Source organism: Oncorhynchus kisutch, linkage group LG7 (assembly GCF_002021735.2).
Source record: "Oncorhynchus kisutch isolate 150728-3 linkage group LG7, Okis_V2, whole genome shotgun sequence".
In the NCBI taxonomy this organism is placed as follows: domain Eukaryota; kingdom Metazoa; phylum Chordata; class Actinopteri; order Salmoniformes; family Salmonidae; genus Oncorhynchus; species Oncorhynchus kisutch.
Window position 1 is genome coordinate 27,263,508 of NC_034180.2, and position 25,548 is coordinate 27,289,055.

Here is a 25,548-nt window from a genome sequence, read left to right on the forward strand (position 1 = left end):
GGGTTTCTGTTAAGCACTTTGTGACAGGGCTTTACAAATACATTTGATTGATAAAAGACAATGGCAGGAGGGCCTGGGAACACAACACACCCCAAAAACAACAGGATATTAAACTCTTGAATAACCATTTACAACCTCCATATCCAATGGGCTTCACTGACAGATGATTTTGACAGGACTTATCCTACTGGTTAGAGTTGAACAAATGGTAATAACCAAGGATACCAAACCACAATCAATAGGTATTGGAGAGAAGCATAAAATGAAGCATAAAATGCAAATCTGTTAGTCTATAAAGATACCAACTGAAAACTCAATCCCAGGTTACCATAAACTAAAACGCACTATGGTTATAACTAACTAGCACCACATTAAAAAAGGCCCCTACATATGACAGAGGCAGAAAGTCGGTCTTTTGTGTGTGGTGTGCGGTATGTGTGTGTGTGTGTGTTGGGGGGTGTCAGTCAGTGCATATGATGTGTCCCGCCTCTTTCAGGTCAAACAGTGGGTGAGTGACCACGTGGGCAGGCTACAGTACCAGGCTCATGCTGTGACCTCACCTTTCCCCTACAGCAGGCCAGGCAGGTAGTTACTGTAGTGTAGTAAATGTATCCAGCCCTCTCCCTGTGCTCTATGGCTGCAGTCTGATGGCTCTCTGATTAGATAAGAACATTCCACTGGGCCACCGGAAACGACAAAGGTCAAAGTGTGCTGAGGGTAGCACTTTACAGATCCTACTAGTAACATATTAAAGGCTAGGAGGAAGAGAGAAAGGAGGGAGTTTGACCGCGAGACGTCTTTCTCTGTGGCACCCCTGCCAGTATGGAGGACCAAACCTGCCATAATTAAAATAAACAAATAATGAAAAAATTGACAGAGCAACGAAATACGAAAACTGACCCAAATGAAATGCATTTCTCTCTACATACCTGTATGTATTCAATTATTGATCCATTATCCAATTATTTACACTTTTCATTTCTGTATGATAATGACAGGGTGTCAAATGTCTGTGGGTGGTATCTAACACACCATTGGTTGTCACGGCGTGTTGCTAGATTGCTTTTGCCTGGCTCTGATGGTCCACAAAGTAAAACTACACATACTTGAGAGACCAACCAGTAGATGGCTACAGTAGCCCAGTTCTTCTGGCATGTAGTATGGCTGCAATCAGACAAGCGGTAGCCAGAGACTTTGCGGTGCTGGCTAACACTGCTGAAAACATTGCCTCTCCAGATCAACTGCTTTTCAGTGTGGAGGCATGCATTAAAAAAAAATTGGGTCAGCTAGCTGCTACAACAGACAAAAGTGAACGCGTTAGTTCTTAACAATTTGAAGGAAGTTGCCCGAGGACTTCAGATTCTGGCTGAATGAAAGCAAATCTCTGCAGCAATGTTCCAACATCCGGTGGAAAGCCTTCCCAGAAGAGTGAAGGCTGTTAGCAACTAAGGGGGGGACCAACTCCATGTTAATGCCTATGATTTTGAAATGAGCTGGCCGACGAGCAGGTGCCCACACACTTTTGGTCATGTAGTCTGTTTTCTTGACACCCCCTTATTATCATATTGGAAGAAATAAGGCAATAAATAATATCAATTAATCAAATGAATTAGTGGGATTACATTTTAAAAATAATTATTGATCTATTGGTGTGCATTTACTCATCCATGTATTTATCTATTTGTGTGTGCATTTACTTATTTATAATTATGGCAGGTTTGATCCTCCATAGCCAGCGCCACTGGGTTTGGTTGCGAACATGTATTTACCCCCTCCTGTTAATTGTGATCAATTGTAGTAATCAGTGAGCTAGGAATGAGAGAGGAAATGTCAAATGACGCTTGATGACTGAAAATTTACAAAACGTTTACAAAGAGACTGCCTATTCAAGTAATGTCAAATAGGCTAATGGTCTCCGTCAAAAGACAGTTCCTGTCCGAGTTCCGTTTTCTCCACTCATACCAGTGTAAAGTCTCTCCACTGCAGCAACAACTCAAACAGGTGCCCTTTGCTCTGCAGCCACAACTCTTGGCAAACCTTTATGCCAAGGTTATTAGTTATCAATTAATCCATTTTAGTAATCGAGCTTAAACATATTTTTTCCTTGCATCCAAACTTAGGTAGACCTGCATACAAATGCTAGCCAGCCCTGGTAATAGTCGACCAAAGTTCCTTCCAGGATCAATGACCAAAGTTAATAACTCCAAAATAAATTAACTAACAAAATAGAAAAGTTGGTTTAAGCAGCCTTGAAGCCACACAGTCAATTCTGGTCCCGGTTGAAGGAGGGATGAGAGGTGGGAGAAAGCCTACTGCATTACATCCCTTGTGCACATAATGTCGTAACACACTACTGGTCATGCTAATCAAAAGTAGCCTTCCTTCCTAGGAAGATGGATTCATACAAACATTAGGGCTTGAAACAAACAGGAGAAACAGATGTGAGCTAAGATTTTTCCTGTGTGAGCATTTGGCCTGAAGAGACAATTCTCTTTACATTCCACTGCTCGGAGGGGGCTCAAATCTAGGGGTAGAGTCGTACACTACCTACGGGGGTACGTGACGTGAGATATGAATCAAGATTTGGTTCTTTACAATACAGTAATATTTGTATACCAGTGTTTCCATTAGCTGGTAATAAAATTGCCCCCAGCCAATTGTCTGGGAGAACAGAAAATGTGCGATATATTGCACTTCAGCCTGTTCATTGACTGAAATATGTCAATGTAGCACGAGAGCTGCTGATACAGCTCAAGAAAATGGTTGTTACTGCTGGAGTCAAATGTGCTTTAATAAGCCCAATCATTGAGTAAAACTATTCTAAAGGCAATTGCATGTGTAAAAATTTGTTTTTAAACTATGGCCACGATTAAGCGGTACTATTTTTAATTTTTAAACTGGTAATTGACACTTCCCATTCGCCATTCAAGTGCAGAGACAACTAGACAGGCTTCAGCGTGTCGCACACCACGTTGCAATGAGCTGGAGGCAGTATGCATTTTGAAAACATATACATAATTTTTTTTAACCTGAATGTTTTACTACATATTATGATGCATGTCTTACTGTGCTTCAAAGTAGCCAAGCCAAAAGCTAACCAAACTATAAAAATATTGAAACAAGTAGTCCCCCCCCTTTATGCTGCTGCTACTCTCTGTTCGTATCTATGCATAGTCACCTTTAATAACTTCACCTACATAGTACCTCGACTAACTGGAGCCCCTACACATTGACTGTACTGGTACCCCTGTATATAGTCTCGCTACTGTTATTTCACTGCTGCTCTTGAATTATGTTACTTTTAGTTATTTATTTGTTAATATTTTTCTTAAAACTGCATAAGGGCTTGTAAGTAAGCATTTCACTTTAAAGTTCACTGTTGTATTCAGCGCATGTGACATGACGTTGCAGGTTACTACTTCCCAGGAGAGCCATTTGAACGTGAACTTTTGCTGTTGATCAAAATGTGTTTTGGGGCAGAAATGCCTTCTGGAACATGTGAAATTTCATGTGCCTTAATAACAAGCATGTATACCATCTGTAAATACGAATACAATTGTTAAATTACGATTCTAGTAAAACAGAAACCTTCCCGCTAATGAATGGACTGGACATGCCGAGAGATGAGTTCAGATTGGTCTGCCTTGTAGCACCTTCTGTTTATAACATGATCTGCTCTGTACATGTAGATAATCCTTTCTACTGCAGCTTTCTTGAATGATGATATGGAGAACTGCAAAAGTGTTTCTCTGGATTACATCTTCAAAACTAAAGGCAACCATGGCATCCGTGACAAAGAGGGAGAAAGATCAGATGACATTGGCATTGCACACGGTCAGTGTGAACCAGAGTGACTTGTACAAGAAAGCTGTACAAACAAAACAGAAATGACAAAGTACGTGATATTTAATGAAAAGGGTTGCAGTCTGCTGTGAAGCGTTCATCCATGTGTACAGGTAAGAGTCTAGCTACATTTTCAGATATAAAAGTTTATAATTTTGCCAGAAAGCTATAAAAATCGGTTTGTATTGCTAGTACTCCATGAATTGGGATTATAGTTCATTATTTAGCTAGCTAGCTAGCTAGCGGTCTAAACAAAAGACTCCAATTTAAAGCGTACTGTTAGCTTGCTAGCTAATATTAGCTGGCTGGCTCACTAGCTAATGTTACATGTGTGATCTGTGAAGCAATATTATTCGTATCTCAGGAAAACATTTACATTGCTAGTTATAGCCTAATGTTAGCTAGCTAACTAACATTGAACCTAGTTGGGTAGCTTTAGCTAGCTATGACAATTGGTTTGTATTGCTAGTACTCTATGGGTTGGGATTATGGTTCATTTTTTGCTTGCTCACTAGCTAGCTACATGTCTAAACAAAAGACTCCACCTCGCCAGATGACATAACCCATCAAATTAGCCAGGAGTGTCTGGCGGTGATTACGGCCATTTATTGTATAATAATGCTAATATATTTGCACCTGGAATTTGTCTTGCAGCATCAATAGAACACGCCCGACTCTCCTCAATCATTCATACAAGGAGAATGGTCTAATGCCTCCCATCAATAGAGCCGGCCCAAGCAAGCACAGGTTCCACCTGAAGCATGAGGACTTGCAGCAAGTTGTGAACTACATCAACAGCTACGCAGAAGATAATACTATTGCATTACCAGGACACCACCCAGGAAACAAACACTTGTGGAAAGCTGCTGCTATCTCATGTGACAAAATCAGCGGTGTAGTGTCTACAAGGGATCGATGACAACACTTGCATAAAGCATAAACAAATATTTTGTTTATTATTTTACCTCCAACATGATTAGCAAAACTTTTCTAGATCTCTAATTATTTGTGTAGTGAGGCGGTCTTCCTTCAGGAATCTGTGAAGAGACTGCTGGTGTAGTGAAGGACAGCACTGTGACAGGGGTCAACATTCCACAGCTGGATGGACTGGAGGATGGTACGGTGCTGGTGGAAAGCTTTGGCTGGCAACAACACCTGACTCCTCTGCCACAGAACAAGCAGTACCAGCACTTCAGGTGAATATAATTTTCAGTCCATCGTATAAGGTTATTCTTATTATATAAACTTGGGAGGTCAATTGATGTTATGCATTATGCAAGGTTGTAATGTCTTCTATTTTTTTGTCTATTTCCTGTTGTTGCCAAGGAGCGTTCGGACTCAGTCAGTACCAGGTTTCAGCTGCTGCGTATAGCTGATGTCTTTCCTCCCATAGATGATCTGCCTGTACAAGCACCACCTGGACTGGACACAACTAGACAAACGTACCTTTTTGAGAAGATCGGGGAGTTGTGCGACAAAGAGGCCATGGACATCACATACCCTGCAGCAAAGTCAAGGGCAGAACAGAAACAGGCTCTCCGAATATAGATTCCCTTGTTCATACGTGGTGTGAACGGACGGGTTCATCACTGGAGGCAAGTTCCCAGTCATCCGGACTATCTTCAGTGCCTCTATGCAAATTAACATGAATCTCTCCTAACACACAAGTCATACGTTGCTGATAATTTTTGTAATATCCTGCTGCTCATCCACTTTACCTCTTAATGTATGCATATAACTTAACTTGTCTCAAGTTTCACTGATATCATTATTGAGATTGTTATTGTACATACTGTATATTATTTTGTTCTTTCTCTACTGGCATTGACACTTAATTTTTTTTATATTGACACTTTCTATTCTTGATATTGTTAGTAATCATTTCACTGTACCATTTAAACCTTCTGTAGTGACCCATTAAACCTGAACAAGATGTGGCTGGGGGTTACATTATTTCCTTCACATGACCCATCAATTTAGACAAGTGTGTCTGGGTAAGCGTCATCTAATAACTATAAAATATGTTTATCTGGACACTTTTTGATATTGCTACTATGCAAGTAACCATTCAACTGTACATTTGACACATTCTGTAACCTGTGCATGTGACAAATACTTTGATGTGTGTTTTTTTATATACCAGAGACAGTAATGTGAACAACAACATGACCAGCACCAAAGTTAGATTAGGATATAGGCCAAGTACTAGATAGTTCTACCTGGAGTTTCTTTTTGTAGGCTACTATTTTTAGTCTTAATCTTTGGTTGTTTACTACACTTTTCACTCTGTTTAGCACATGGCCTCACATGTGAACCCTTAAAGAGATGGGTGGGACTAAGGCTTAAGAGGGTGTGAATGATGCTGAAAGGGTGTAGACAAAGAGCTCTCCAGTAGGTGTACCATTTTCTCAAAAGTGGGGTTACAAGTTTATCAACTATGAAAGCAGAATGACTTTCCCATTGTTCCTCAACTGCAGTCTATGATATACCATTTTGTAGCTCTGAGTCTTTGCTTCTACCCAATGTAAAAAAAAAATTTTTTAGCTGGTCACACATGACCATTTGAGTTATGCCGGAAACCTGGTAACGCAATATCACTGAATAATGCAGACTGTTTCATAAACAGAAGAACGCCCATATTTCTGGAGGTATCACAATCAGGTGCTACACATACACTCGCTCTGCCCTTCAACAGCTTACTAAAGTGCCGTTCCATTTAATTTCAATCACTTTTTGACCGCAGCCCTTTTGATTTGAATGAAACTTGCCGTACATATTTGCCCTTGGTAGAAGTAGTCCGAAAGTTACTGTTTGTACCTGAATGGCAAAACATTTTAGGAGATTGAGTAGGGCTAGACGATATGGACAAAATAAAGCACTGTATTTTTCACATTTTTTACGGTATGACAGTATTTTATGTTTTGGAACAAATTTGCTTTGAGTAGTGCGTTACCCTAGGGTGGAAACAAAGTGATTTCAATGGGTCTATCTCCATTTTGATTGGTTCATGTTGAATTGAACAGTATAAAACAAAAATATAAATTTCTGCATTTCCTGCACTCATTTGAGATAATTTACACACTGGCATTGTATTTCCAAACAAATGTAATGCACTTTTAATTAAATCTTCAGCGCTCATTGACAATGCATTGAGTAGAATCCTCAGTTGGGCATCAATTAGGGATGCAAGATATATCGGTGAACATATCGGTGAACATATCGGAATCGGCTGATATTAGCTAAAAAAAATTGCCAACATCGGCCCGATGTCTAGTTTAACGGCAATGTGGAAAACCGATGTCAAAGCTGACGTGCATACCTATATAACGTAGGTACATGATTTTGCACTACACAGCATTCCTAACTTAGCCCACAATGTCTGCTGTGTGGATTGAGCAGTCAACAAGTCGATCAGTCATTTGAAAGAGTAAGAAAGTTTCAGCGAGACAAGTGGAAGGCGAAATCCATTAAAGCCAATATAATGGAATTCATTGCCCCTGACAACCGTTCTGTCGTGGGTGATGTTGGCTTTCGCCGATTGGTCGGGTACCAGTACCCACTATCAAGTGCGCTACTTTTCAGATGTTGCCCTACCGGAGTTACACAGTAATCGTATCACTGCTATTAGCTTCACGGTATACATACTATGGAACGCCATTTTTGCAGTCATTTTCATTATACATAGCAATGATTTAGGAATCCTTGACAGTAAGTATTAGCTAGGTTGCCACGTGTTGTTTGCCTATTGAAATTGAACTACAGTTCATGAAAATAAATAGCTAGCCAGCTACTTAACCCTGTTACCCAAAACTAAGGTTATATGCAGCCAGTTAGTGATGCTCAACCGGACTGGGTTATGTGTTGCGAAGCTAGCCACAATAAGGATTAGGCACAATAGTGGAATTTGCGGTTTGCCTTCAAAATAAAAGTATGTCATTGACACACATACTTTTATTTTGAAGGCTAACCAAAAATTCCACTCGTGGCTAATCATCGGGGCTCACTTCACAGATTGGTCTGACTACCATCAATCAAATAAGAACTGTCTTATAAATTATTTTAGATGACACCTAGCTATATAGTTAGCTACTGAAACAGACATCGTTTTGCTATGTTTTTGGGGAAGATCATTGTTTGCATCCATGAGCTAGCTAGCTTTTCTTTATGACCAGCACTGTAGGTGCGCTAGACAACTTTACCAGCATCATAGCATATGCATCGATGAATCGTTGTGACATATGAAATACGAGTGATAGTGTAAATGTGTAATAACTACGTTAAAATTATGAACGCGTTCAATTATTATGCGACGTGCAGTCATATTCAGGTCCTAATTGGTCAAATAGACATGTCAAATAGTATATATTTTGACACGCAAAGACACAAACAGTGTTCCATAGCAAAGACCCAAACGGCGTTCCATAGAAATCCTGGTTGAGAATGAAACGACTGACCAAATGAACAAAGAAACAGAACAGCAAATAAGTAAAATAAATAGGTTTTGATTATGTCTTACTGGTACTGGGAACATACGTAAATGCCCAAAAAATAACTTTTTGTTCAGTGTGGTGTGCGTAACCTTTATTTAACTAGGCAAGTCAGTTAAGAACAAATTCTTATTTACAATGACGGCCCAGACGACTCTGGGCCAATTGTTCGCCGCCATGTGGGACTCCCAATCACAGCCTGGATGTGATACAGCCTGGATTCAAACCAGGGACTGTAGTGACACCTCTTGCACTGAGATGCAGTGCTTTAGACCGCTGCGTCCATGTTTGTGTGTTAACTATTTAACTGTACTAGAATGCTTAAGGCCAATAACATTTTTAATATTCGTCATCGGTTTCATTTTTTTGGCAAGGAAAATATTTCGGATATCGGCCAAAAATGTAATGTCGGTGCATCATTAGCATCAAAACAATATTGTGATGAAACATGCAACCCATGAATAGTTAGAATATAAATAATAGTGGGCACTTTGAATACAAATGAAAATGCCAGGGAGGAGTTATTGTGACAGGGTTGGAAGCAGTGTTGGTCAGTGTTTCATAGGGGACCCTATAATTTTTGGCTCCATGAAATGTTTTCATTTAGCCAACATATTCCTATTTAATTTAGAAGATACTGTTGCACAAACATGCTGATTTAGGCCAACACCATCACAGCTATTAGGCTGTATTAGCTAGCTACATTTGCTATGACTCATTATATTTATTAGCTAGCTAGCCAACTAACTACCAATTAGCATTAGCGGCTAACACGATTTAGCTAAAACTTGCTAAGAAAAGAAAAACTAGCAGATTGTAGAGGCAAGAAACACAAATTAAGTGTAATTTTAGAATGCTTGTGGATTTATATTAATAAGAAGCAAAGTGGAAACAGCATCATTGTTATCAACATTGTTGCATCAGCTGCATTGACCATGCAGACTGAACGCAAGTGTCTCGTAGTCAAGCAAGAACAAATGCACTTCTTGAGTGACAGGGAGCGGGGCTAGGTCTGGAAAGCGGCATGGCGAGAGAGTGCGGAGAGGGATAACTATAAAAATATACGATACACATCGCATATCACAGTTAATAAACCAAACATTCAAATACTGTTATAGAACATCAAGTAAAAACACAAACCGGTCCGTGCATCAATATGCATCAATATCAGAATATAGTAAAACACGTTATACCACCCAGCCCTAAAACTCTGTTTTTCACATTGTAAGTTAGACCCTATTTGACATCTGAGGTGTTTGTGTTGTGCCTGTCATCAGTTGAGACACCGTATACTCTTGAATACAGGTGGGTGTCATTTCAAACATTTAAATACAATGGACATAGTGCATTCGGAAAGTATTCAGACCCCTTCCCTTTTTCCATATTTTGTTACGTTACAGACTTATCCTAAAATTTATTAAATAAATGTTTCCTTAATCTACACACAATACCCCGTAATGACAAAGCAAAAACAGGGTTTTAGACAACTTGCAAATTTTTATAAAAATATAACAGAATTCAGACCTTTTGCTATGAGACTCAAATTGAGCTCAGGTGCATCCTGTTTCCATTGATCATCCTTGAGATGTTTATACAACTTGAGTGGAGTCCATCTGTGGCAAATTCAATTGATTGGACATGATTTGGAAAGGGACACATTATATAAGGTCCCACAGTTGACAGTGCCCACTCTGAGACAGGATTGTGTCGAGGAACAGATCTGGGGAAGGGTACAAAAACATTTCTGCAGCATTGAAGGTCCAAGAACACATTGTCCTCTATCATTATTAAATGGAAGAAGTTTGTAACCACCAAGAAGCATCCTAGAGCTGGCCGCCAGGTCAAACTCAGCAATAGGGAGAAACGGGCCTTGGTCAAGGAGGTGACCACGAACCCGATGGTCACTCTGACAGAGCTCCAGAGTTCCTCTAGGGAGATGGGAGAACCTTCCAGAAGGACAACCATCTCAGCAACACTCCACCAAACAGGCCTTTATGGTAGAGTGGCCAGACGGAAGCCACTCCTCAGTAAAAGGCATGACAGCCCGTATGGAGTTTGCCAAAAGGCACCTAAAGACTTTCAGATCATGAGAAACAAGATTCTCTGGTCTGATGAAACTAAGACTTAACCATTTGGCCTAAATGCCAAGCGTCACGTCTGGAGGAAACCTGGCACCATCCCTACTGTGAATTATGCTGGTGGCAGCATCATGCTGTGGGGTGGTTTTTCAGCGGCAGGGACTGGGAAACTAGTCAGGTTTGAGGGAAAGATGAACAGAGCAACGTACAGAGAGAGATCCTTGATAAAAAATCTGCTCCATAGCACTCAGGATCTCAGACTGGGGCAACGGTTCACCTTCCGACAGGACACCAACCCTACCAAGACAATGTAGGAGTGGCTTCTCTGAATGTCCTTGAGTGGCCCAGCCAGAGCCCAGACTTGAACCTGATCGAACATCTCTGGAGAGACCTGAAAATGTGCCATATTTTTCTAAAAACCTGTTTTTGCTTTGTCATTATGGGGTATTGTGTGTAGATTGATGGGAAACATGTATTTGATCCATTTTAGAATAAAGGTTGTAATTAGAGGATGACCGATTATGATTTTTCAACGCCAATACCGATTACTGGAGGACCAAAAAAAATTAAAAATTGGCCATTAAATCGGTATCGTTTTTATAATAATGACAATTACAACAATACTGAATGAACTTTTATTTTAACTTAATATAATACATAAATAAAATCTACTTAGTCTCAAATAAATAATGAAACATGTTCAATTTGGTTTAAATAATGCAAAACAGAGTGTCGGAGAAGTAAAAGTGCAATATGTGCCATGTAATAAAGCTAACGTTTAAGTTCCTTGCTCAGAACATGAGAACATATGAAAGCTGGTGGTTCCTTTTAACATGAGTCGTCAATATTCCCAGTTAAGAAGTTTTAGGTTGTAGTTATTATAGGAATTATAGGACTATTTGTGTCTATACCATTTGTATTTCATTTACCTTTGACTATAGGTTGGCCCGCCTAATCTCGGTTGTTGATAGGCTTGAAGTCATAAACAGCGCTGTGCTTCAAGCATTGCGAAGAGCTGCTGGCAAACGCAGGAAAGTGCTGTTTGAATGAATGCTTACGAGCGCGCTGCTGCTTACCACTGCCCAGTTCGACTGCTCTATCAAATCATAGACTTAATTATAATAAACTCAGAGAAATACGAGCCTTAGGTCATTAATATGGTCAAATCCGGAAACTATCATTTCGAAAACAAAATGTTTATTCTTTCAGTGAAATACGGAACCGTTCCGTATTTTATCGAACGGGTGGCATCCCTAAGTCTAAACATTGCTGTTACATTGCACAACCTTCAATGTTATGTCATAATATATGTACAATTCTGGCAAATTAATTACAGTCTTTGTTAGGAAAAAATGGTCTTCACACAGTTCACAACGAGCCAGGCGGCCCAAACTGCTGCATATACCCCGACTCTGCTTGCACAGAACACAAGAGCAGTGACGCAATTTCCCTAGTTAATATTGCCTGCTAACATGAATCTTTTTTTTTTTTTTTTTTTTGCCCCGTTTTTCTCCCCAATTTCGTGGTATCCAATTGTTTTAGCAGCTACTATGTTGTCTCATCGCTACAACTCCCGTACCGGCTCGGGAGAGACGAAGGTTGAAGGTCATGCGTCCTCCGATACACAACCCAACCAAGCCGCACTGCTTCAAAACACAGCGCGCATCCAACCCGGAAGCCAGCCGCACCAATGTGTCGGAGGAAAGACCGTGCACCTGGCAACCTTGGTTAGCGCACTGCGCCCGGCCCGCCACAGGAGTCGCTGGTGCACGATGAGACAAGGAAATCCCTACCGGCCAACCCCTCCCTAACCCAGACGACGCAAGGCCAATTGTGCGTCGCCCCACGGACCTCCTGGTCGCGGCCGGTTACGACAGAGCCTGGGCGCGAACCCAGAATCTCTGGTGGCACAGCTGGCGCTGCAGTACAGCGCCCTTAACCACTGCGCCACCCGGGTGGCCCCTCATGAATTTCATGAACTAAATATGCAGGTTTAAAAACATACTTGTGTATTGATTTTAAGAAAGGCATTGACGTTTATGGTTAGGTACATTGGTGCAACGACAGTGCTTTTTTCGCAAATGTGCTTGTTAAATCATCACCTGTTTGACGAAGTAGGCTGTGATTCGATGATAAATTAACAGGCACCGCATTGATTATAGGCAACACAGGACAAACTAGTAATAACATCAGCCATGTGTAGTTAACTAGTGATTATGTTGAGATGTATTGTTTTTTATAAGATAAGTTTAGCTAGCTAGCTAGCTAGCTAGCAACATACCTTGGCTCCCCTTACTGAACTTCGCGTAACAGTCTCCTTGTGGAATGCAATGTAATCGGTGACCAAAAACGCAGATTGTTATGAAAACTAATTAAAATCGGCCATGCCGATTAATCGGTCGACCTCTAGTTGTAATGTAAGAAAATGTGGAAAAAGTCAAAGGGTTTGCATAATTTCCGAATGCACTGCATCTGAGCAAGTGCCTGTATTAACCCTTTGACATGTACCAACAAATTGGTGTGGTTATTCTACAATGGTCCCTGCAGCGTACGCTCAAACCGATGTGATTAGAATGCTTATTCAGAACTTTCAGTTTCGATTGACGCAACAGTCAGCGTTTGAGATGGTCACCCTGTTTTTACACAGAAACATTTTGCACAAACAAAGTCTTTACAACACTATGTTCTGAATGTGACCAGTTTATTTTTGGAAACAATGTTCAGACATTCACAGAAGTGGCGACGGCACAACACAATCATCCAAACCGGAAAATGTAGGCTACATTAGACCTAGCGCTAATTGAGGAAAGATTGATGTAACACAGGCGATCATATTAAGCTAACTCTCGGCTGACAGAAAGCATAACCTCAATTTGTTATGAACATCTTTGGTCTGACAGACATTTACGTGACACCTAGAATACATTGTATAACGTCAACAAACATGGCGCCACACCTAGCTGGCAAATATGTCCAGAGTTATTATTTGTAAGCAAAACAACAATGAAGGTAATGCGAGCGCAGGCCAGAAAATGTGCCCTGCGTAAAAAGTTTGTACAAGACTGAGGAAATACCTACATACTTTATCTGGGGAAACACTGGGGAAGTGCTTGGGCTCTCATTGAAGAGATAAGTTTGTCCGGCTCAGAAAAGCCTCAAACATAAAATTGTCCACAACAGTGAAATGGGCTACTTCTATTTTAATTAATGAGGCGGAACACACCTCAGTTCAAACTGTTGTTAGAAAATAACTTGTTTGAGAATAATTTGAAATTGACAAGTTGAAACAGCCTATAGATCATTAGCAGGTAGCGCATCTTGGTTTGAGGGCAGCACAGGTTAACTTTCCTGTTGAGTAACAATCATATTTTGGAACAGCGAGTGCTGGGGAGACCGTTAAGAGATATTTGGAACTCATGCGTGAAACGGTTAACAAGGTGACAGGGCATCATACACTGCTCAAAAAAATAAAGGGAACACTTAAACAACACAATGTAACTCCAAGTCAATCACACTTCTGTCTGTTCACATGCTGTTGTGCAAATGGAATAGACAACAGGTGGAAATGATAGGCAATTAGCAAGACACCGCTAATAAAGGAATGGTTCTGCAGGTGGTGACCACAGACCACTTCTCAGTTCCTATCCTTTCTGGCTGATGTTTTGGTCACTTTTGAATGCTGGCGGTGCTTTCACTCTAGTGGTAGCATGAGAAGGAGTCTACAACCCACACAAGTGGCTCAGGTAGTGCAGCTCATCCAGGATGGCACATCAATGCGAGATGTGGCAAGAAGGTTTGCTGTGTCTGTCAGCGTAGTGTTCAGAGCATGGAGGCACTACCAGGAGACAGGCCAGTACATCAGGAGACTTGGAGGAGGCCGTAGGAGGGCAACAACCCAGCAGCAGGACCGCTACCTCCGCCTTTGTGCAAGGAGGAGCAGGAGGAGCACTGCCAGAGCCCTGCAAAATGACCTCCAGCAGGCTACAAATGTGCATGTGTCTGCTCAAACGGTCAGAAACAGACTCCATGAGGGTGGTATGAGGGCCCGACGTCCACAGGTAGGGGTTGTGCTTACAGCCCAACAACGTGCAGGACGTTTGGCATTTGCCAGAGAACACCAAGATTGGAAAATTCGCCACTGGCGCCCTGTGCTCTTCACAGATGAAAGCAGGTTCACACTGAGCACATGTGACAGACGTGACAGTCTGGAGACGCCGTGGAGAACGATCTGCTGCCTGCAACATCCTCCAGCATGACCAGTTTGGCGGTGGGTCAGTCATGGTGTGGGGTGGCATTTCTTTGGGGGGCCGCACAGCCCTCCATGTGCTCGCCAGAGGTAGCCTGACTGCCATTAGGTACCGAGATGAGATCCTCAGACCCCTTGTGAGACCATATGCTGGTGCGGTTGGCCCTGAGTTCCTCCTAATGCAAGACCTCATGTGGCTGGAGTCTGTCAGTAGTTCCTGCAAGAGGAAGGCATTGATGCTATGCACTGGCCCGCCTGTTCCCCAGACCTGAATCCAATTGAGCACATCTGGGACATCATGTCTCGCTCCATCCACCAACACCACGTTGCACCACAGACTGTCAAGGAGTTGGCGGATGCTTTAGTCCAGGTCTGGAAGGAGATCCCTCAGGAGACCATCCACCACCTCATCAGGAGCATGCCCAGGCATTGTAGGGAGGTCATACAGGCACGTGGAGGCCACACACACTACTGAGCCTCATTTTGACTTGTTTTAAGGACATTACATCAAAGTTGGATCAGCCTGTAGTGTGGTTTTCCACTTTAATTTTGAGTGTGACTCCAAATCCAGACCTCCATGGGTTGATCAATTTGATTTCCATTGATCATTTTTGTGTGATTTTGTTGTCAGCACATTCAGCTATGTAAAGAAAAAAGTATTTAATAAGAATATTTCATTCATTCAGATCTAGGATGTGTTATTTTAGTGTTCCCTTTATTTTTTTGAGCAGTGTATATTGTTCGCTTTCTGCCGAGGTTGAGAAGGCCAAGCCCTTTGGATGAGTTATCTGTACAGCTGCCAATGCTTGATTTCCTTGCATTTTTCTCCCGTCTGCTCCTCCCCCTCTTCTCCAAGCAGAGCAGGCAGGCGCATTGCCCTAGAAACTCCAGACGCCACACAGACACAGCGTGTACACATGCTGCTTCAGAGCCTGTACTGTTGGTCCTTCAGACTAGCATGCGTCAAAACTTTTTTCATTTGCACAATGTCTCTCATTCACATTTGCTTGTAAATGTCCAAACGCACCAAAAATGACATTCGCATTCGGTAGCTCCTACCTATACATGTATAGCTTTATGAGCTGGTTTGCCTGTCTTTGCAATTTGATTATTTTCGCTTGCGCACTTTAGCATATTTAGGTACCAGCGTCCATGCAAATGTGCTATTACTTTGGTTAGCATTCTGGTAATAGACAGCCAATGGCCTTATCTTTTTTTTTTTGGTGCCCCCTTGTGTAGTACTAAGCCAGTAATACTGTAAATCCCAGGATGTGAGAAGGACTGTATTACAATATGAAATTCAAGATACCGCGCAACTCTACTTCAGACCACTGCAATTTAGCTGGTACATCATTGAAAAGTACATTGAATTGAAATGTTTACTTCCAATTACTACCACAAAGATGGCTGCCAGTCCACCTACCGTCAAATGTCAATTTAAAAGGGGAATGCCTATTCTATTATATATTTTTCTATGACTTCAATAGGCTTCCTATGGAAGATTGACAGTATAATTTCAAACAGATGATATTCTCATCCAAGTCAAGATTCTCTGATGTGTGGACCTCCAACCACCTTTGTGCTACCATTTGAAAGTTGACATTTCAAATCGTATTTATCAGCCAAAACATGACACCCACCCTGTATTTAAGAGCATGCTGTGTCTCAACTGATGGCCGGCATAATGCAAACACCTTAGATGATGTTAAACAGGCTCTAAGCTACAACATATGCGAAAATGAAAAATATATATTTTTAACGCTTTTCTTGATAATTGATGTTAAAGGTTTAAAAATTATATTTTGAATCCCTTTATTTTGAATTGTATTTTTAAATAGTTTTACAACACTGTTTGTCGATGATATCAAACTCAACTGTTTATCTTTTACAGCAGGGATGGGCAACTTTGATGGGGCGGGGGCCACAAAATCTGAAATGATCATGAGGGGCCACAGTGGCTCGTGGGTCTGCGTACCCACATCCATACCCACACATGCAGTCAGAGCCGGCTCTAGCGTTCTATGGGGCCCTAGGCAAAAATGTGTTGCCCCCCCCTCTCATACCTTGCGAGCAAAACATTTTAGCGGACCCCGTCTTGGGGTCCGCTAAAATGGGTCGTAGAGAACATTTTGCAGTTTTTATAGCTCATTTCCTGCAATTGAACACATTTTGCCATAAGGTGGAGAGAAATATTTGCAGTTTTTAATATGAGATTTGAGTCAGACTGGCTAACAAAATCAATGGGGGCCCCCTCGACCATGATTACTATACGTTTAAATAGCTGGCCGCTAGACTAACCTTTTTTTGCTGGCATGGGCTAATTGATTGAATGTCAGTGACTGACATAAGAGAACAACTGCTGATACACAAGCACATTTCAAAATTGCACCTTCTGTATTCTACAATTTTACAACATTAAGTTGAGACTGACCGATCCGTGGGCCTGCAAAAGTGGGTCCCACCCATCCCTGTTTTACAGTGATGGTAGCATGGGGTATATAAAAATGGGCAAACTTAGAGCACCTCTCCCCTTTAAATGTTTGGGCATTCAGGTCTAAAAAGTTACTCTGACCACTTCTATCATGGGCAAATTTGTCGGCAGCGTAGCCTAGTGGTTAGAGCATTGGACTAGTAACCGGAAGGTTGCGAGTTCAAACCCCCGAGCTGACAAGGTACAAATCTGTCGTTCTGCCCCTGAACAGGCAGTTAACCCACTGTTCCCAGGCCGTCATTGAAAATAAGAATGTGTTCTTAACTGACTTGCCTGGTTAAATAAAGGTTAAATAAAAAAATTAAAAATAAAAAAATGTTATTTTTGTTCAAAGCAAAAGGGGTGTGGTCAAAAAGTGATTGAAATCAAATTGAACGTCCCTAAAGCAACATGACAATGAGCAGCATTTGTCTGGAAAAATAGGCCTTGCACTGTCCAGACATTAAAAGATCTACAAATTGATTCACTTCCTTTCATTCCAATTCAATTCATATTTCTCCTCTCATGCGACAACTCCTACACCCCTACTTAAAAAGAGAAACCCACAATCTGCTAAAAAGCGTGTGCTAAGCCTAGACACCAACTGCTCCACTGTCCTCACACACACACACACACACACACACACACAACCCTCCTGTCCAGAGCGGGACGGTCTGTGGAGACAAAGGTTGGGCGCCGTGCTCCTCCCTGGGTGCACACAGTCCACTGGACATACAATGAGAGCGGAAGCAGATCAGCTGGCTCAGGCCTGCAAGGAGAGAGAGGGAGAAAGAGAGAGGAGCCCCCCATTCCAAATGTTCTGCTGGATGACTGACTTCATTTCCGACAAAAAGGAGAAGAACAAAACAGAGGGAGTGAGTGAGCCCGGGGTAGAAAGAGGGTGTGGGTGGGGAGAGTCTTCAGCTCTCTTCTGAATTTAAAACCCCTCAAGTTCATCACCAAACTAGGACATGGGTCTCCTCTTCTCATGTGAGGGCATACATGTGCATTTCAGGATTATATCATCTTCCTCAATATAGGCTAGCCAAACAGGTTTGTGGAGTCAGGGCATTGAGAATGTTCGCTCAAACACCTCTCTCAAAACAATCTTGTTGGATGTGAGATTTGAAACCCAAAATAAGGTTATTTTACGCCAAGGTTTGGAAACTATGTATTTGTCAACAAAAAAAATGCATAACTTCAAAATATGTAGATCTCATGTACTGTCAGTAAGGCCTTATATCTATAGGTCAATGTATGAATTTGAGTGGTTACATTTCTTGAGTCTCTCAGCCAATGTTCCCTCTATTCTATTGCATTGACAGGCACAAGCGGTCAGGAGTGTTTGCACTAGTATTTGTTTTAGCAGTGGTGGCAAAGATATAGCGGGGGGGTAGCCAATGATGCGGTATTAGAAGCCAGAGACCATTTGCTTTAAAGATTATTTTCTGCAATTCTTCGCATTTTGCCATCAGTCTAAGAGAACATTTTAAAGCTAATTTCCTGCAATTCTACACATTTTGCCATGGGGCTGAGAGCATATTTGCAGATTTAAAATCAGTTTCCTGCATGGCTTATGCTGTGTTCTTATGCGATCTGAGTGACTCCAATATAAAATCAATGGTATGACATTTTTTGAATGTTAGATTCTCCCTGACTGTCTAGTTAGTTTTTTTCCCCACCCTTTTCTCCCCAATTTTGTGATATCCAGATTGGTAGTTACAGTCTGCAACTCCCGTACGGGCTAGGGAGAGGCAAAGGTCAAGAGCCATGCGTCCTCCACTAACGTGTCGGAGGAAACACCGCATAACTGGCGCCTGAAGTCAGAGTGCATATGCCCGGCCCACCACAAGGAGTTGCTAGAGTGCGATGGGACGAGAACATCCCAGACGGACAACCCCTCCTCTAACCCAGACGATGCTGTGCCAATTGTGAGCCACCTCATTGGTCTCCCAGTCGCGACCGTTAATGTTATGGAAAAGTATATTGTTCCATTATATTTCGAATATAATTTTTTCTAAATATTTGGTTTAAGTTATTTAAGTTTACACTGAAAACGTTAAGTCTTTTTTTATACTTTTTTTGCATTGGCAAACACAATTGAGCATTGGTAGGATCTCAGCGCGAAAGCCACATGCAGCTAGCCGTGTGCTCAATTCTTTATATTCTTTGCTAGTTAATGAGTCATTAGCCCTATAATTTCTGGTCAGCAACGAGGGAATGATTGCCTCCTACAAGAGCACAAAACTTGTTTTATTCTAGCCATCTTTGAAAAGCGAGTAAGGAAAATAGCTTTTTTTGTTTTAAAAAGGCAGTGTTGCATTTTGAGACGGGCTTTTGAATAAAGTAAGAGGCCAATAGGCTGAGGGTAACACAGTTGTCTGATTCTTTGTTATAGTCAGTCCCTTTAGGATTCCACAGGGATTTTTTGTGATATTTGTGGCCAAAAATGCTTGATTTTGCTCCAGCAAATCTGACATTTTGCATGGGAATATGCAATGATTTTGTCAAATTTGTGGGGAAAATGCACTGGAGGGATTTTTCTTTTTGTGTGGCTTGATTTAACCACAATGGTAAATGTGCATTGATTTGTAGAAATTGCAAACCCTCTTTTTGTACTGCGGTGATGGGTCAGTTTTATGCAATAATTTTGCTTTGATTTGCCTGTTGTATGTGGAAATAGTTAAGTGATTGGTGAAATTTGCAAGCACTCATAACATACAGGGAATTGTTGATTTTGGTTTCTTGCATCAAACAACATTTTCAGTCACCTCCTTGTCTGAAGGACAAGTGGCTAAACAGGTTAATGTCAAGACCTGCATGTTTTCAGAAATCTCATGGAACATAGGCCCACATTGAACACCACACAATGGCTGCTACTGCAGGCTGTATCATAGAACAGCCATTTCAATAGTTATTTCCATGTTAAAAAGTCATGGTATGCATTTTCTCCATTGTTTTTGGTGGTAGGCCACTCAGGAAGGCCTACATTATGAACTTCTGTAGGCTAGGGCTGTACTTGAGAGCAAGCACGTGCTGGCCAGGCCTGTGTCCAGAGGGCCTGGCTGCTTCAGTGTGTGGTGGAGAAGGGGGATCCTGGGACAGCCATTTCCTGGCCTGACAAAGTGTCCGTTTGTCTGTGGCCCCGGCCCGTGGCTCACAGAGCTCCAGCATGCCATCATGCTTTGCTTCTGCCTCAGCCCTCTGGCTTCCCAGCCCCTGAGGGGAGAGGAGGGGGTGAAAGACAGGAGAGGGAGAGTGGAGGAAGAGTGGGGGAGGAGGAGAGAGACGATGTGGCCTGAGCCCTGGGTGCTCGCCAAGTCACCATCCCCTCCCACCCCTATCCATCACCCTCCCCGGCTGCCTCTCTCTACACAATGGCCGCTTCTCTGCTGAAATTTCACGTTATTGGATCCCGGGCCTGAAGTTTTGTACTCTTACAATGTCCAGGCAGTGGAGCATGCTGCAGGAGAGACACACTCTGCAAGCTAAAGGCGGAAAACCGTTCCTCTTTTCATTAGCATCAGAAAAGGGGAGAGATGACCCTCCCCAAATTGCCCCTTTTCTACCTCCCTTGTGCCCAAACCGGAGGAAGGCCGTCAAGCTCCAGGAGTCCACTTTGGGTAAAATAAAAATAATAATTTGCTAAATAAACAAGCTACTTACCCCAATCGGATTCTATAGATTATCCTTCTGCAGAGTGGGAATCGAACCGCTAGCAGGAGAAAAAAAAAAAATCTAGATATTTTATTTTTTTGCTTTTCACAGTGACTCATTCTTTTTTTTGTGGCTGAATCATCTACCTTCTTCCACACAAGCCAAGCAACCGTTAAAGGAGAAATATATATCACACATCTTTATGAGTCCAAAAGACAAATCTAGCCTACTGTTTACATTTTGTTTACAAATAGGCTACACAACAGGCATTCAGACCCAAAACAAAAGACAAACACAATCCTTTGGATGTTGGACAAATGACTGAATTCCACCATGACCTTCTAAACTAAGGGTTCTATTTAGCGTTAATATCAAATAGGCCTACACACATCTATGTACAGCAAGTATCAGGTTAGTTAGCAATGAGCATAGCTATCCTAAAAAAAGGGATAATGAAAGGTGTCCTAGCCACATATTCTCTCAACATGGTAGCTAGCTACCTCAGCCTGGTGCTAGTGGTGACTCATCTCCGTCACTACAACACTGCTTAGCAGAGACAGAAAAATGCAACGTGCCTTCCGCACAAGAGCAAATCTACCCATCAAGGTGAGTATAAATAGGCTAGAAGAGTAACAAGGAAAGAGAGTGGTTGAAGGCCACCCTTTGTTTACGCCTAATCACAGAAAAGCAGCTAAAGAATTCAAAAAATAAACTAGATGTTAAGCTACACAGGCAACGTTTTTTGTAACATTGATTTTATGCCTTGCGCCGACGCGAACCAACCTTTCATTGCAGGATTGGGACTGTAACCCCAACAACAATGTTCTGGGTACCGCAGCGCCAGGGTAGTGTAATAAATCAAAAAATAATCCCACATGTGTATCAAAAGCCCCAAAACTATTTGTCAAACATCAATCAAAGCCCCACATATTGAGATGATCTTAATTCGAACCGCAAGCATTTGGAAAATTAAAACCTTGCACTCACCATTAAAAAAAAGAGGAACCGCAAATTTGGACTGCTGCGGCGTCTCAGGGGCGGCTTTGATGTGAAAGTAGTCTCTGGAGACCCTGCTTCTAATCGTCATAGTTAGTCTGAAACTCAAGACTGGGGACTGTTGGGAAAGAGTACCAGGACAAGGCTGAGAAGAAGCCATCATTACAAGGAATCCACCATGCTGTAAAGAAGCCATCAACCATCCACCATGGCTGTAAAATCACAGAAATTTAGCATTTAAACTATCTAGGTTGTAAACTATCCCTGTAATCCAGACTGTTCCAGCCATTCGCTCCACCCTCAACTTCCGGACTTGTCTCTGTGCTGTTGTGCGGTTTGTTGCTACTTGGCTAACTGCCAAACTTTTCTAATTTTACTTTTAATACATTTACCAATGTCTTATTTTTTTCATCGCTCTAATTTATACATTCAACTTTTTCACCCCAGACGCTTTATCTGGACATGGCTCTACAAAACCTCCACCAGCCAAAAAAGCTAGGTAGTAACATTAACATGATGCCATCCAATTGCAGTCACTGTACTCATAATATACAGGAGAACTATCGCCTTATGGTGAGGATAGCCATGTTGCAAGCACAGCTTCCTGTAAGTGCAGGAAAGGATGAAACAGCATCTGTAAGTACAGGTAGTAGTTTAAATCCCCCCCGCACAGTCCCCGCAGTCGGACAATTTTCCTCAAGTCTTCGGGAAAGAAATGATGTCAGCATGCTCAACCTGTGTCGCTCATTCAGCCGACAGAAACTTTCATCCGGTTCTCTCAATTAAGCAACAAGTCGGAGTCAGAGGCCGAGCCTTCTCGGGTCTCTCCTCCTCCCGTTACGGGGTCTGACCAGCCGAAGCCTCCCACCATTAGCTTGGACAAATTGAAAATCCTATTCATTGGTGACTCCATTACCCGCAATATTGGACTTAAAAATAATCATCCAGCTATCATACACTACCAGGGGGCAGGGCTACCGACGTTAAGGCTAATCTGAAGATGGTGCTGGCTAAGGCTAAAACTGGCGAGTGTAGAGAGTATAGGGAGTATAGGGATATTGTTATCCACGTTGGCACCAACAATGTTAGGATGAAACAGTCAGAGGTCACCGAGAGAACCGGATGAAAGTTTCTGTCGGCTGAATGAGCGACACAGGTTGAGCATGCTGACATCATTTCCTCAGCATGCAAATCAGCTAGAAAGATGTCGGCATTGAGTAATTGTCTCTGGCCCCCTCCCAGTTAGCGGGAGTGATGAGCTCTACAGCAGAGTCTCACAACTCAACCACTGGTTGAAAACTGTTTTCTGCCCCTCCCAAAATATAGAAGTTGTAGATAATTGGCCCTCTTTCTGGGACTCACCCACAAACAGGACCAAGCCTGGCCTGCTGAGGAGTGACAGACTCCATCCTAGCTGGAGGGGTGCTCTCATCTTATCTATGAACATAGACAGGGCTCTAACTCCTCTAGCTCCACAACGATAGGGTGCAGGCCAGGCAGAAGGCTGTTAGCCAGTCTGCCAGCTTAGTTGAGTCTGCCACTAGCGTGGTCAGCTCAGCTATCCCCATTGAGACTGTGTCTGGGTTGAGCAAAACAAAACATGGCGGTGTTCGCCTTAGCAATCTCACTGGAATAAAGACCTCGTCCATTCCTGTCATTATTGAAAGAGATTGTGATATCTCATCATAAAAGAGGGCTACTTAATGTTAGATCCCTCACTTCCAAGCAGTCATAGTCAATGAACTAACCACTGATCATAATCTTGATGTGATTGGCCTGACAAACATGGCCCAAGCCTGATGAATTTACCATGTTAAATGAGGCCTCTCCTCCTGGTTACACTAGTGACCATATCCCCACGCATCCTGCAAAGGCAGAGGTGTTGCTAACATTTATGACAGCAAATTTTAATTTACAATTTGAACTTCTAGTCATGAAATCTATGCAGCCTACTCAATCACTTTTTATAGCTACTGTTTCCAGGCCTCCTGGGCCGTATACAGCGTTCCTCACCGAGTTCCCTGAATTCCTATTGGAATTGTCCTTACAACAAGGCAACCCTGCCTCCCTAAAAGCTATGGGTATTGATCATGTTCCGGCCTCAATTAGAAAAGGGGACCGTCCTAAACAGTTAAACCAAAGGGAACGTTTTGAGATTTACAAACTACAGGCCACTAAATACCCTGGTTTAAATGAAGATATGGATTTACAAACTACAGGCCACTAAATACCCTGGTTTAAATGAAGATATGGATTTACAAACTACAGGCCACTAAATACCCTGGTTTAAATGAAGATATGGATTTACAAACTACAGGCCACTAAATACCCTGGTTTAAATGAAGATATGGATTTACAAACTACAGGCCACTAAATACCCTGGTTTAAATGAAGATATGGATTTACAAACTACAGGCCACTAAATACCCTGGTTTAAATGAAGATATGGATTTCTCACCTTTCCTGTAGGGTCGCGAGAGGTCCATTTGCTGTCATCTAGTGGACTTTTTGCTCTATTGCCCTCAGCTATGTTTAGACAGTTGTGGTCCACGTTTGCTGTGTTCTAGTGTACAATAAAATAGATGGCACCCCTATTCTTAGCACTTTGCCCAGTCATATTTAAATCTAATTTATAAAGCCCTTCTTACATCAGATGATATCTCAAAGTGCTGTACAGAAACTCAGCCTAAAACCCCAAACAGCGAGCAATGCAGATGTAGAAGCACGGTTGCTAGGAAAAACTCCCTAGAAAGGCCAGAACCTAAGAAGAAACCTAGAGAGGAACCAGTCTATGAGGGGTGGCCAGTTCTCTTCTGGCTGTAACCGGGTGGAGATTATAACAGAACATGGCCTAGATGTTCAAATGTTCATAGATGACCAGCAGGGTCAAATAATAATAATCTCAGTGGTTGTTGAGGGTGCAACAAGTCAGTACCTCAGGAGTAAATATTCAAGGTTAGAACTACCTTTCTATGGGTTCTGATTCTTCTAGCCTCATGTTATAAAAATGCAACTCATCTACAGTATTTCACTTTTGAATATGTATAGTGACTAGGTATTGTCCAATCAATTATGTAACCACTCCCTCTTCAAAAGAGGACATTTGTATTATCACATCTTTGTACTCCCTGACGAATGCCATGCAACCGAAACGCGCCAGATTTTTTAATATTTGTTTCCATTAAACATGCAATACAAATTAGAGGTCGACCGATAATGATTTTTCAACACCGATACCGATTATTAGAGGACCATAAAAGCCGATACCGATTAAATCAGACATTTTTTTTATATTTGTAATAATGACAATTACAACATTACTGAATGAACACTTATGTTAACTTAATATAATACATCAATAAAATCAATTTAGCCTCAAGTAAATAAATGAAACATGTTCAATTTGGTTTAAATCATGCAAAAACAAAAAGTGTTGGAGAAGAAAGTAAAAGTGCAATATGTTTCATGTAAAATATGTGCCATGTAAGAAAGCTAACGTTTCAGTTCCTTGCTCAGAACATGAGAACATATGAAAGCCGGTGGTTCCTTTTAACATGAGTCTTCAATATTCCCAGGTAAGAAGTTTTAGGTTGTAGTTATTATAGGAATTATAGGACTATTTCCCTCTATACCATTTGTATTTCATTAACCTTTGACTATTGGATGTTCTTATAGGCACTTTAGTGTTGCCAGTGTAACAGTATATCTTCCGTCCCTCTCCTCGCTCCTCCCTGGGCTCGAACCAGCAACACAACGACAATTAGCGCATGC

The 25,548-nt window shown here is 41.8% G+C and overlaps 1 protein-coding gene across 1 annotated transcript in view; it reads right to left on the reverse strand.

The window, feature by feature from the left end:
• The window catches only part of spred1 (sprouty related EVH1 domain containing 1), a 73,158-nt gene that overhangs the window by 29,859 nt on the left and 17,751 nt on the right, over positions 1 to 25,548 (reverse strand). The window lies entirely within an intron of this gene.